Source organism: Pithys albifrons, chromosome 6 (assembly GCF_047495875.1).
Source record: "Pithys albifrons albifrons isolate INPA30051 chromosome 6, PitAlb_v1, whole genome shotgun sequence".
Taxonomy (NCBI): Eukaryota; Metazoa; Chordata; class Aves; order Passeriformes; family Thamnophilidae; genus Pithys; species Pithys albifrons.
The window spans coordinates 29,135,029-29,147,720 of NC_092463.1; the positions used below are offsets into that span (position 1 = coordinate 29,135,029).

The 12,692-nt window shown below is 35.6% G+C and overlaps 1 long non-coding RNA gene across 1 annotated transcript; it reads right to left on the reverse strand.

Annotated features, from left to right (window-relative positions):
* Positions 1-1,677: 1,677 nt before the first annotated feature.
* Positions 1,678-12,670, reverse strand: LOC139673060 (uncharacterized). Its single transcript, XR_011698038.1, has 3 exons — positions 11,884-12,670; positions 9,801-9,835; positions 1,678-8,621 (listed from the first exon to the last, which is right to left on the reverse strand). It is a non-coding gene; the product is annotated as an uncharacterized lncRNA (long non-coding RNA).
* Between the last annotated feature and the right edge of the window lie 22 nt (positions 12,671-12,692).

Here is a 12,692-nt window from a genome sequence, read left to right on the forward strand (position 1 = left end):
AGTCTTTCAGGATTTAAAAAAGATTCATATTACATGTTGATACTGTTGCCTCCTCTCAAATAATCTATTATCAGAGATGCTTGTGGATTTGAGACAGGGAGATATGAAGATCAACTGCATATCCTGATAACATAGATTGGTTAAAGCCCCTTCCCCTTTGAAAATACATTCTCATTTAAAAAAAAAAAAAAAAAAAAACAAGAATTAATATATGTTTCTTTAAAGAACCACTAGACTCCTTCAATAAAATCCTGAAGACTGTGAACTACTTCATTTTCAGCACCAGAGCTTCCAATAGGAGAAGGGATAAGCTTCGGCTCATGCCAGTTTCAATACTGGAGCCTGCATCTTTCAAGTTTTAGATACACAGTATCATAATTTGAGATTGGGGAAAGACATGAGGATAAGAAGGCCCTTTTAGATCCTTAGAGAAAACTTCATTTTTTGCTTTCATTAAAGACATTGATACAGATACTACATTCTGTTCACTTTTTAAATCGAAAATCTCACACTTTTTCTCTCATCTCCGAACTGATTAGTTGTTAAAATAAAGTTACAATTTCAAAATTATGTCTCTTTCCCTATTTTAAGAAGGTAAAATGTTCAGCTTGAATCTCCAGAGTGTAAAAGGTCACCTTTGTAGACTGATGCATATCATATCTCCAAGTAATGAGAACAAGTGTGCTTCTCCTCAGTACAACAACCTTACTTACTCTTACATTTCAACCATTTTCCTGCCTTACCTTTCTTTATGATAGAGGAAATGTAATTTACTTGTCAGATTGAAATGTTTGATATAAATCTTTAGCCCTTCTTTCCAACAAGTATTTCTGCAACATTATATTATAAACAATCAGCATGTTTAATTAAACAACTGCTTTATTTTCAGCAGAAAAAGAAGGTATGATTATATTAATTGAATAGTAGGACCTGTGACCAAATTTATGGAAAACATTTTCAGCTCTACAAGGAGGTGTGATTATCTTAATATCAAAACAGGACATGTGACTAGAATTGAAACAAAATATTTATCTCTGTCTTTACAATTATTAAAAAGGGTTTTTTAATTGAAAAGAGTGAATAAACATAATTTTAAAAGTATCTTCCCTTGATAACTCTTGCTTCAAATCCCACACAAGCTGGCTAAAATATTTAAATCAGTTTTACAAAAGTCCTAGAACAATTTATTTCTATGATGAAGTGTGTTTTAAATGATCACAATTTTAACAGGTTTTCAGGTACTTTTGAATTAAAATACTGTGTTTCTACAAGTGCATTATAGCAAATCTGCCCTATATTTTATAAGCTTATTTTTGTTGCTAGACACAGAACCAATGCTTGAGCTCAAATGGTTTGTTCACATAAAAAGTCCATTTAATAAAAGTTTTGCCTACATTGAATAACATATATTATTTTTAAAGTTTCAGTCACATCAGCATTTTTGCTGGTTATATTCTGTTGTCTCAAAAGCAATTTCTGCTATTTTCTACATGTATATCATTAATAAATTTAAATTACCATGATTTCCCTGGAAGACAAAGGTTTCAAGGTGTTAATAAAAAAATGGATGAGACACATACACACAAAAAAAATCTCAAATCCTCTTTTATTTGTTTGAATTAGAGAAAAGCAAGAGATAATCATTTAAATGTTTATGAACAAATGAAATTATCAGTGTAAAAGGAAAAGCTGTTAAAGGAAACATATGCTGAGATAAAATCCCAATTATCCATGTTTAGATATAGTTATTTAGGTAAATAGATGAAATATTTTTGATCCAGATGTGACAATTTCCATGCTGTCATTTACCTTGCAGAGATCATAGAATTTTTGCTTTTATCACATTCCCTGGAGTACTTTTGTGTTTTCATTAAAAAGCAGTAGTTGAGAAAACATGTCAGATGCTAAGCATAAAATCCACAATGCAGCAAATGGAAAAATATAATAATTTTTTGGAAAAATGTATTTAAGTCAACCTACATACAATCTTAAATGACTTACCAATGAATGTTAATTAACTTTAAAGTTACATCATGACATGCCTTTCTTTGCTAAAGAAAAACTTTGCTTATTTAGCTGGTGTCTGACCAAAGAACAAAAATTAACAGATATAGTTTTAACAAATAACTATAGCTAAACTTATATGGTTATTCAAGATGGTTACTCCAATGATAACAAGAAATTAAAACAAACCCTAAGTAATGTCCACTGGCAAGTTTTGATCATTAAAGATCTGATTTTTTTTCTTAATAACTGACTTAAAATTAAGCTTATACTGAAGTGAAAAAATGTCACTGTTTGAGATGAGAGTGTTTCCCTTCTTTTAAAAAAAATTTCATATTTTATTCCAACTGTAGCTAATGTGACTCCTCAGGGATTTAAGCTGAGTATATTATACCATTTCTCTGTATCATTACCCAACATATATAACAGGGTGTAGTTTGCTCACTAAGAATATTTTCAGTCACAATTAAGTTGAACATTGTTTAAGCAACCTAAAAACTTCAAAAAACATCAAAGGTATTATGTTCCTTTGTCAAATGTGGACAGTAGACCAGTTCCTTCTAACTTATTTGCATTTATACTAGCAAGTGCAATATAAAAGGACAAGTCTTCTCACCCTCTCACACAGAAATTGCTTAGATGTCAGTGGAATTATTCATGAAGAAAGTTAATGAAGTTTAGTGCATGATTTTGAATCATTAATTTAAAAGGGAGGAAAAAATGTATATGGGTTAACAAAGATGAATTTTTCATTTTCCTGATAATAGATCTCCTTAGAGTCTTCCTTGGCATATCTTATCAAGATACATCATTCTACACAGGATATAAAGAAATCAAAAGCAACTATTCACATTTGCTAATATATCCTATGAAGCCTGTTGAGGAGAAAGGTGAGCAGACTTTATTATGTTTCTGTACAGGGCTAAGCTGACATCATTAAACAGATAAATAAAAGCAATGGATTAGTAGGGGATTGAAGAGGCAACAATAGTAACAGACAAAGCCTTCATGGTAGCCTTCCAATATTTCTCTGCAATGCATCTTTCTAGTTAGAAAGTTGTTCCACTTAATCTGTAAAATGCTTTGCTGATTCAAGTTATACATTTAACTAATGACTCTACTTCTACTGCCATAATATCTGTTCCTTTATTTCATTCCTCCTCTTTTTTTCAACCTCAATAAACCAAAATTTATGGTTTCAAAATGCGAATCAAATGTTAGTTTACATCTGAAAAAATGTCCTTTCCAAGAAACATCATAATTCTATGTCTATTGCAATATGTACTGTAAAATCCAATAACTTCATTTTATTAAAATACATGTAGATAATGTAGGTAGACATAACATTTGGTAGTCTGCAACACTCACAAATTTGAAGAATCCATCTTTCAGGGCCCTATGTTGATTCATCCCTTGTGTGAAGAGCAAGCACATAAATGGGCTTGTAAACATAGAACACCTTCTTAACTCTCCTGAATACAGAACGAGTGTTGAATGAGTCTTTCATGCAATATTATAACTTTATCTTGTATCTTGGAGTTAAGTTTTCTTCTTGGGTTCTAATGTTTTATGCTCTCTTTTAGAAAAGTTGATGTCTAAACCAATCATCAGAGCATTCTGAAATCATAAAATTGAATATAACGATATTTCATTAATTTAAGATTTTGTTCATATTAGTAGAACGTGCTCTCCTAAAGGCAGGGATTGGTTTTGATTGCTAATTGCAAAGAGCATAAGCTGTTCTCCACATCTCCACAAGGATTGCTTGTTACGGGTCAGTATTTCCCTTTATTTTACACAGATTTTTAGTGACAAGAAAATGGCTTATTTTAGAAAGATAGGATTTCCAAGTAATTTATTATTCCTGATTTAGCAATTTCCTGTGCCCTATATTTGCAGCTGAGCAAATGGAAAACTAACTGTAAACATTCTGCACTGATTTCTGAAGACAATGATGTCTATAGAAATCCTATGGCCATTAAACAGTCCTACTGGCCATGACAAAATCCAGTCAATGGTAGATTCTGATCCATGCCAAACAATAAGTAAAGCAGGACTAGAAAAAAATACACTATTTTCTTTTCTTTTTTTATTTCTTTTTACAGAGTGCTAACATTAAGCTTTGTTATATTAAAAAGAAAGAAAACAATAACTGATAGCGAAAGAAAGGAAAGCATTAATGAGGACTGTGAAGGAATTCTGTCCTTAGTAAACCTCAACAACATTTAGATATAGTCCCTGAAGTGACCGTAATACGAATCTGATGGTAGAGACTGCATGGATGAGAAAGTACTGGAAATATCCACACCTTCCCATTCCCTGTGAAGCCCAAACCTATCTTACTGCACTGGAAGATCCTTGTTTGTTAGGGAGAAGGTTGGCATTACTCGGATCTATTCAAATTATTTGTTTTCAAGAATCTCTAGAAAAATATCATGTAAATATTAGTTCAAATTTCAATATGAATATCAGTTTGACTGGATTTATAACTAGTTATACTTTAATTGACCCTTTTTTCTCTCATCTAAATATGTCTTTCCGTTGAAGCCAAAATGTACCATAAAAATGTGTCTGTTTTAATGATGTTTAAAATGGGAATGTTCCTGGCTTGTCTATTTAGCCATTTCCTAATGATTGAAACAAAGGACTAGAAAGAGAAATACATGCACACAAAAAAACCTCAATATTTTTAACCCCAAAACAGATATATGCAATTTTATTACATAAAAAATGTTTCAGAGTTTTGTTTTATTTCAAATGTGAAACAAAAAGGCATCTCAAATCATACCTATTTTCACAGACTGAGAAAAATTACATTGCCCTTAGGTTAGCTCTAGGTATTACATTTTCTGTTTTCTTCTTGAAAACAATAAAGTAGGTCTGTAAAAAGTATCACATAAAAATATTTTTCAGCTTGAATTCATTAGTAGTCCCAAAAGAAAGTTCCACTTGATTGTATTTTTATATCTACATTTTTCTGCATGCATTGTGTTGGCCTGTATAAATCAACTCTTTAGTGAAAAGGAGCAGTACTTACATAGTAAACCAGTACCTTACATTCACAAAGGATTATGCTCAATTGCTTTTTGAATAATGTCAGTTATTTTGACTATATGTGTATGAGGTATCAGTTATATTGCCTGAAAATATATTTTACTTCACATTTATACTGACTTTTACCAAGTTTTTTTTTTTATTTAAGGAGTAAAAGAATAGTCTGAATTTTACATTGCTGGATAAGAAGATGGAACTGAAAGAATTCATAAGGCTGCCCCTTCAATTGCAGGTAAGCATTAAATAGATGCAACAATGATACCAAGTTGTCTTGGTCAACCCAAGTTCCCTGAAATTCAGAAAGCTGTGGCTGCACTTCCTATTCTAAGGAATTCACTGTGAGCAGATGTATGTTCAAACTGTGTCCTTGGTTATTAAAAAAAAAAAAAAAAAAAAAAAAAAAAAAAAGCAAGCTTCCCCAAATCATAGGATTAACTTAATCTAGGATTTATAGTAAAAATCTAGAATTAAGGTGTGTCAGAAGTTGAGAAAAAATGTCACAGGTTCCTGAAGTAATAATTGTAATATGTTAAATAAAACTACCAGATAATGCACAGAACATAATTATATTATTCATTACAAAAGGAGAAAAAAAACCCTCTTAGTGGTCCCTCCACTCAGATCCGAAAGAAAATGATCTTCCTAGCTGAAAGCTGGTAACTGGTTTTACCCCAAAGCCATGACCATGATATGTTAAGACTTTTGAAAATAAACCAGTACCACATGATTTTATGTCTCTACTCAGATTTTCAGCTAAGGCAAGCTACCATAATGTAGACCTAACCTTCCTGAAAACAGGGAACAGAAACAGAAGTTAATCACACACATATCATAATTAATTAACACAATGTAGGTTACAAATTGTCAAAAATCAAAACAAACAGGAGGTTCTGTATGTTGAGGATTATCCATTGAAGTAATTTACAAATAATTTTAAAGTGTAAGAATAGCAGAGAAGTTTATAGCTGGTTACATTGGAAAACAGGTTAAAAAGGCAAAATTTGACACCAGTTATTCATTTTGTGGCATCAATTCACTTTCGTTTATGCTAGAGACATTTTCTATAAGCTTTTCACACTGCACTGTTGTAAGGCATACACACAGTACAGGGATAAAGGAAAGCCATTTGTTGACCACATCATTTCCTTTTTTTTTTCTCTTTCACAGTCATGTAGAGATTCTTGGATTACTCACACTGTTTATAAGGTGCTACATGTATTGTCTATAAAATACCTGTGAAGTGCATTATCTGCTAAATTTTAGTCAAGGATTGCTTCCTTTCAAAGTGATCACAGATCCACTGTTAAAATAGGTTGTAAAAACAACCATTTGGGAAAAGACATAGCATTCTACTGCTGTTCTATTTTACATTTTAAATTTATTTTCAGAATATATCCCAATATTGCCAAACAATTTTTGATCTAATTTGAACTGTCTATGTAATCTAGAAATAAAATAATATTGGTATTATTTATATTTCTATAGAAAGGAAAGATAATATCCAGAACTGGCTTTTAAAACTATTAATGAGCCCTGGCAATGTGAAAAAGAGATGGATTAGGTAGATGTAATGAGATATGATTAAAGGGTGTAGGCACTGAAGGGTGTTGGAGAAATTCTTTTCAGAGGGAGTATAATTAGTGTCTGATAAAAGTACTTAGTAGATAAGATTTTGAAGAAGAAAGGTTAAGATAAACACATACCACATGACAAACCTGTTTAATTTTTTTCCTTTGGTTCTTGTGTAGTCAATAATCTGCTGAAGTTTTATACATAAATAACATTTGTTTAGTACTAGATAAAACTTCACAATACCATTAAGGGGGTTTTAATTGAAAAAACCTAGAAAGCAAAGAAAAGGTTGAAATGTCCTATTATTTCCTTTATGTATTTCTCTTTTGATTTATGCAACTTAGATAACCACATGCAACCTTTTCCCTGAAATTAAACAAACAAGTGGACTTCTTAAAAAACAAGCTTTCTAGAAGTTGCTTAGCAACTTTCAAAGCACTTTTTATTAAATTGAAAGATTTTTCTCTTAGTTTAGGCTTTAAAATATGCAGCAGCCTAAAACAGACCATCCCAGCCAGCTTTATGCAAGTCCTGGGAAGAGTTGAGGTTTGGCCCAATTGGCCAGTAACATTATGCATATTTGAAAATACTGTTAGAATGAGATATCAGGCCTTTGGTTTTCCACTTTTCAGTGTAATCCTTCAACCCACAATGGACTTTGGAGTTGAAGTGACAAATGTTAGTCCAGTTACAGCACCTATAGGCAAATTGCAGATAAATATATTAGATACTTAGGGATCCAGAAGAAAGGTTCAACATGTGAACTTACCAACGCGAAACATTAAAACCTGAAACAAAAGCAAATATTGCCTACTGTGCTCCTGGGGACCCCTCACTGAAGGACAGACTGTCTTGCTCTCTGGTCCCTATTTTCAAGACCAGCAGTGACAAATTCCCCTCTTGTTTCCTTGTCCTGAAGACATACTATATTTTCTACTATAATTCATTGCAACAGAAAATTGTTTAGGACTTCATGGAAGCATAGAATGGTTTGGGTTGAAAGGGACCTTAAAGATTACCTAGTTCTGAACCACCTGCTATGGGCAGAGACACCTTCCATTAGACTAGGTTACTCAGACCTCCATCCATCCTGGCCTTGCACCCATTCAGGGATGGGGCATCCACAGCTTCTCTGGACAGCCAGTGCCAGTCCCTCACCACCCTCACAGTAGAAATTTCTTCCTTTTGTCTAATCTAAACCTACTATCTTATAGTTTGAATCCTTTACCCCTTGTCCTGTCACTACATGCTCTTGTAAAATGTCCTTCTCCATCTTTCTTGTAGGCTCCATCCCTCTAATCATCCTGATGGTGCTGCTCTGAACTCACTCCAGAAGACTGACATCCTTCCTGTTTTGGAGATGCCAGAGCTGGCTACAGTACTCCAGGTAAGGTCTCACCAAAGCAGAGTCGAGGGGCAAAATCACTTCCCTCAGCCTGTTGACCATTCTTTTGAAGCAACCCAGGACATAGTTGGCTTTCTGGACTGCAGTATTCTGCAGCATTCTGGATTTTCAGTATTTCAATAGTCCTTTTCAACTCATGTCTTCATGAAGAGAAGAATTTTTAAAGCTCAACATTGAAAACTCCAGCCTGACACAGCCTGAGGTGGCTTCTGAAATATCTCCCTCTGAAAGCTAGTTCAGGCCCGTGTGCCAACAGAACCTGCTTTAACACAGCTGCTTCTACAGATTCAGTCATTGAGCAGAGGAACTTACTTCACAGTAGCAGAGCAGAAAAGCAAAACAGAACCTGAGATCAGGCTTTGCATGGAACCCACATGCTGATAGCACTAGCCTTGTTTCAGTGCAGAGGAGTAAACAAAAATCATCTTTCTTATCCTCAAAAAGTATGTCACTTAGAGGACTGCCACACATCAGGAGCAAGTTTTCTTCTGTCTGCATACAGAAAGGTCTCTGCTTCTTATGCAAGACTTCCTGTTGCACACAGTACGTGCAAAACTCAAGACCCTACATGGCATGAAAGGTTGTCCTATTTAAGGAAAAATACACAGTTATACAGAACAGTCTCTATATCATCAGCCAAGTTATTCAAGTGTACTCATTCAGTATATGAAACCAGTTACCACAGGGCATATAAACTATGCAGAAAACATTTGAAATTTCTACAAGGTGCTGTGTTTAAGTATCTTGCAAAAAGCAGATACTGTGCCCCAAAAGACTTATTGTTATCAATGAGCAAATAAACAAAACAAATAATGCAATTGGCAAGAAGCTCCTGTCATTACTAAATAAAAAACAAGTACATACATACATCCAGATTTGAGGATTATTTCATGAAGATAAATGTGGGCAAAGGGAGCAGTGCTTTTTGTGCTATTTAAATAGTAGGTTAGCATCACAAAAAGAAACAAAATAGATCTTTTGCCTTGTAACTTCAGTAATTTATACAGCTCCTACCAGTTCATTAATTAATTAGTTATGAGATTTTTGGCTCCTCCAAACTTCAAGTAGACTTTTCATGGTAGTGAATGAATTCTAGATGTCAGAAGGAAGCTTCAAAGTCATTCCTAACCAATAGTCCTAAAAGAAGATTGAAAAACTCCATTTCTTGGCAGTAATGTTGTTTCTGAAGTGTAATGATAACACTGTAAATCAATATTTTTCTTTGAAGTTTCTTTTTCAACTTCAATTAAATATTTCAGAAAAATCTGAAATAATTGATTTTTTAAATGAACTCACCAAGCTGATATCTAACTTGGCACGTGCTTTTTGAAATAAATTCTGAAAATTTACAGAGGAAACATGTTGTTAGGTGATCTATTCCCTGCCAGTGAAAGGATGTTCCTCATATTACGTTATTCTCTAGAGGGTGTTTTTGTAAACTTGGCATCAAATGATTAGACTTGTGGGGATCCAGCATTTACTTGAAGAATCTTACAAATCTTTTTCATCATTTTTCATCAACCAGGAGCATTTCAAGAATATTTAAACTTTATTTTAACAGCTTTTTAGTGTTAGTCTGTTTCTTCCAGTGATAATCTAGGGCCATCCGGCAAGGAGGCAAAAATTCAATGGGCTCTGGGAAGCAGGAGTGAAAATGGAAGTGTCAGGAACTCTATTGTATTGTGGGAAGAGAGGGTGAAGTGGTTCTTTGAAGGCAGTAAGGCAGATAGGTCACTTCGTTCTAACATATACTTCTTGTACATACCTTGTTCATGCAGATCCTGATGCTCAAGTTTCTTCCTGTAAACCAAAAACAGTATTTCACAATTTCAGTAAGGATCGTGGTGGAGTCGTACAGGGGAAGTCTGGATATCTTTAGGATCTACATGAAAACAAGGCAGCAAGCACTTTTCTGCTTTGCTTATAGGGGCACATGTCAGAAAATTCTTAGAGACATTGACAAATGTAGTTTCATGTGCTGCAAAACAGAGACAACGCTCAGATATCCATAGACTTGCATTACTTTCTGTTGTCATGTGTTTGGGTACTGCAAGCTGTGGCCTGCTCCATCTTCAGGGTAGGAATTATGTAGGCTGGAAATCAATAATGCCATCCTATTCTGTAAAAAATTTCTACTCATTTGCCTTCGCTGCTGTTAGGCTTTCTTTCCTCTTCATTCTACCTTTTTTTTTTACTTGATGTTGCCTTAATGTTGCTGTTTCTGATGCTGCTGTTCTGCTTTAATCAGGAACCAAAAAACATGACTTTTCCTACTTTCTCCACCTTTTTTGTAGTTTCAACACCACTCAGACTAATGGCACAGCCTTCAAAGCAACAACTCTGGGCTTTCCATTGATGAATCGTGAAGATGCAATACAAACTCACCACAAAGAGGAAAAAAAGAGTTTGCCTATAGGTAAAATGCACTTTACACTGAGTTAATTTAAGCTGTCAGGAACTGGCTGCAGTGTTTGAGTGACAGAATTTACCCTATGCAAAATGGAAGTTGGCGTAGAGAAGAGGGGCACCAAAAACATTATGAAAATCTTTACTCAGGATGAGGAAGAATATCTCATTTGGAGAGAAAACTGTGGAATAAGCACTGTTGACCATAAATATTTTAGGTGTTTCTACAAACAAAGAACTGAAACCCACCACCGATTTGATTTTTTTAAACAGGGAGATTATGACTAGTGTTTTCTGCTGCTAGTGTGTTGGTTTAGTGTTCTCAACTATTGTTATACACTGATTCATGACTTTCTTTAAACGTGAACTTAAAGGGGCTCTCTTCTGCTATGTTTGTCACTTGCTTTTTCGTTTTGTTTGTTTGAGATTTGGAGGGGGGGGGAAGGGGGGGTGTTGTTTTTTCCTTTTCTGGATTTGTTGGGGGTTTTTTTCCTGACTTCACTCAAATAGATTCCACTTCTAAGTGAAGGCAGTATTATCTTCCTCCCCTATCCCAAAATAAAGAGTAGCTCTTCTGAATGTCAGTCTCCTTCAGGAAGGTTTGTGCAATCTGTTGAGGATTAGGGACACATCGTATGCAGAAAGTTGTCAGGGCTTAGATCAAAGTCGGGGTGGGTGGTGGTGGCTGTGGTGGTTGTGCTGGTGGTGGTGGGTGGGTAGGGGACAAAGAAGAAAAAGAAATCACCAAGCTGATCTCAGAGACTGCAAGGCATTCAGCCCCTTATCTTTTAGGGTAATATGTATCTTTTCCCCACTACTTTCAAGGAGTTGAAATAACTATTTGAAAAATAAGGAAAATCGCTCCTCACATGAGGCTTCAAACAATACTGAGATTTAGGTACTCATCGTTCTGAGATGAAACCTTAGTAAAATATTGGCCCCTTTTTCACCTCTCAGACTGTCAGAAAATTCTTTGCATTTTCTCTTTCAGAAAACCCCACAAATAATGGATAGTTCCTTTCAGAAATTGCCAGTAACACTACTCTTCCCAGGTTTTTAGAGCTCACAGTGGTGGCTGGATAGATGAGGCCATCACGAGCCAGAGATATCATCAGCACAGAACACTGCTATTTATTTAGACTCTGAAAAAGAGCCTTCTTGCTTATTTTCCTAAAATAATTAAAATGCATCACTTAAGATCCGATTTGCTAAAAAAAAAAAAAAGAGAGAGAAAAGAAAAAAGAGGCGTGGGAGCATGAATGTTTTGGCTCTGAGATGACAGTAAATATATCTTCACATCATGTTTTTATTTTACTGCTTCCAATGCATCTATCCTTCCTAGCCCTTTCCCCTCCCCCGTTAATTTCTGAAGTGTCTGAAAGAACCCTGCAGCTCACAGCATTCTCCTTCCCCTCTTTACGGCGGGATATCAGATGTATTACCTTCTCCCTTTGCACGCCCGATGATGGGATGGAAGAATCGGTTCAGCCGGGGTGCACGGGCCCGGAACGGCACACGGGGCCAGCCAGAACGGTTCGCGGCGTGCGGCCGCGGAGGCAGCGCTCACCGGGGACACCGCTCACTATGCCGCCCGTCCGCGCTGCCGGCGCGGAGCTTCCCCGCGGCCGGGCCATCTCAGGCAGCGGAGCCCACAGCCGCTGAGCTGCAAATCGTGCTTACCCCCTGTCTGTGCGGGTGTCGGGTCCGGTTCTGGCTTTTGATGCTGGTTTGTTGATGATATTTTTTACCCACAAAACAGGTCGTGGGGGTGTTACCCCAAATTCCTCCACTGCTGACAGGCTACACCAGGATAGGGGTTTCTTGGATTAAACTAGGGGAAAATATATGCACACGTTAATTTCAATCTTCTTTCCCCTCTAAAGCTGAGAAATGTCTATTTGCACGTTGTGCAGAGAATCCAGCTCTATATTAATTTAAGAACGGTAACTCCAGCACTGCTGGTGATGTTCATTTGCAATTTCTACACACTGACTGCTATGTGCAGGGAATTAATCCTGCCTTGCCTTGAAAACAGAGCTTTCACGTAGCTCGCTGCACTCCTCAGATTTCCTTTATAAGAGAGTCGTTGTTTTGCTGGGATTTTATGATTTTTAATACCATTGCAGAGATGTTTGAATGCACACAACACGCGTGTAGAGCTTTTCTTTCTTCTTTCTTTCTTTCTTTCTTTCTTTCTTTCTTTCTTTCTTTCTTTCTTTCTTTCTTTCTTTCTTTCTTTCTTTCTTTCTTT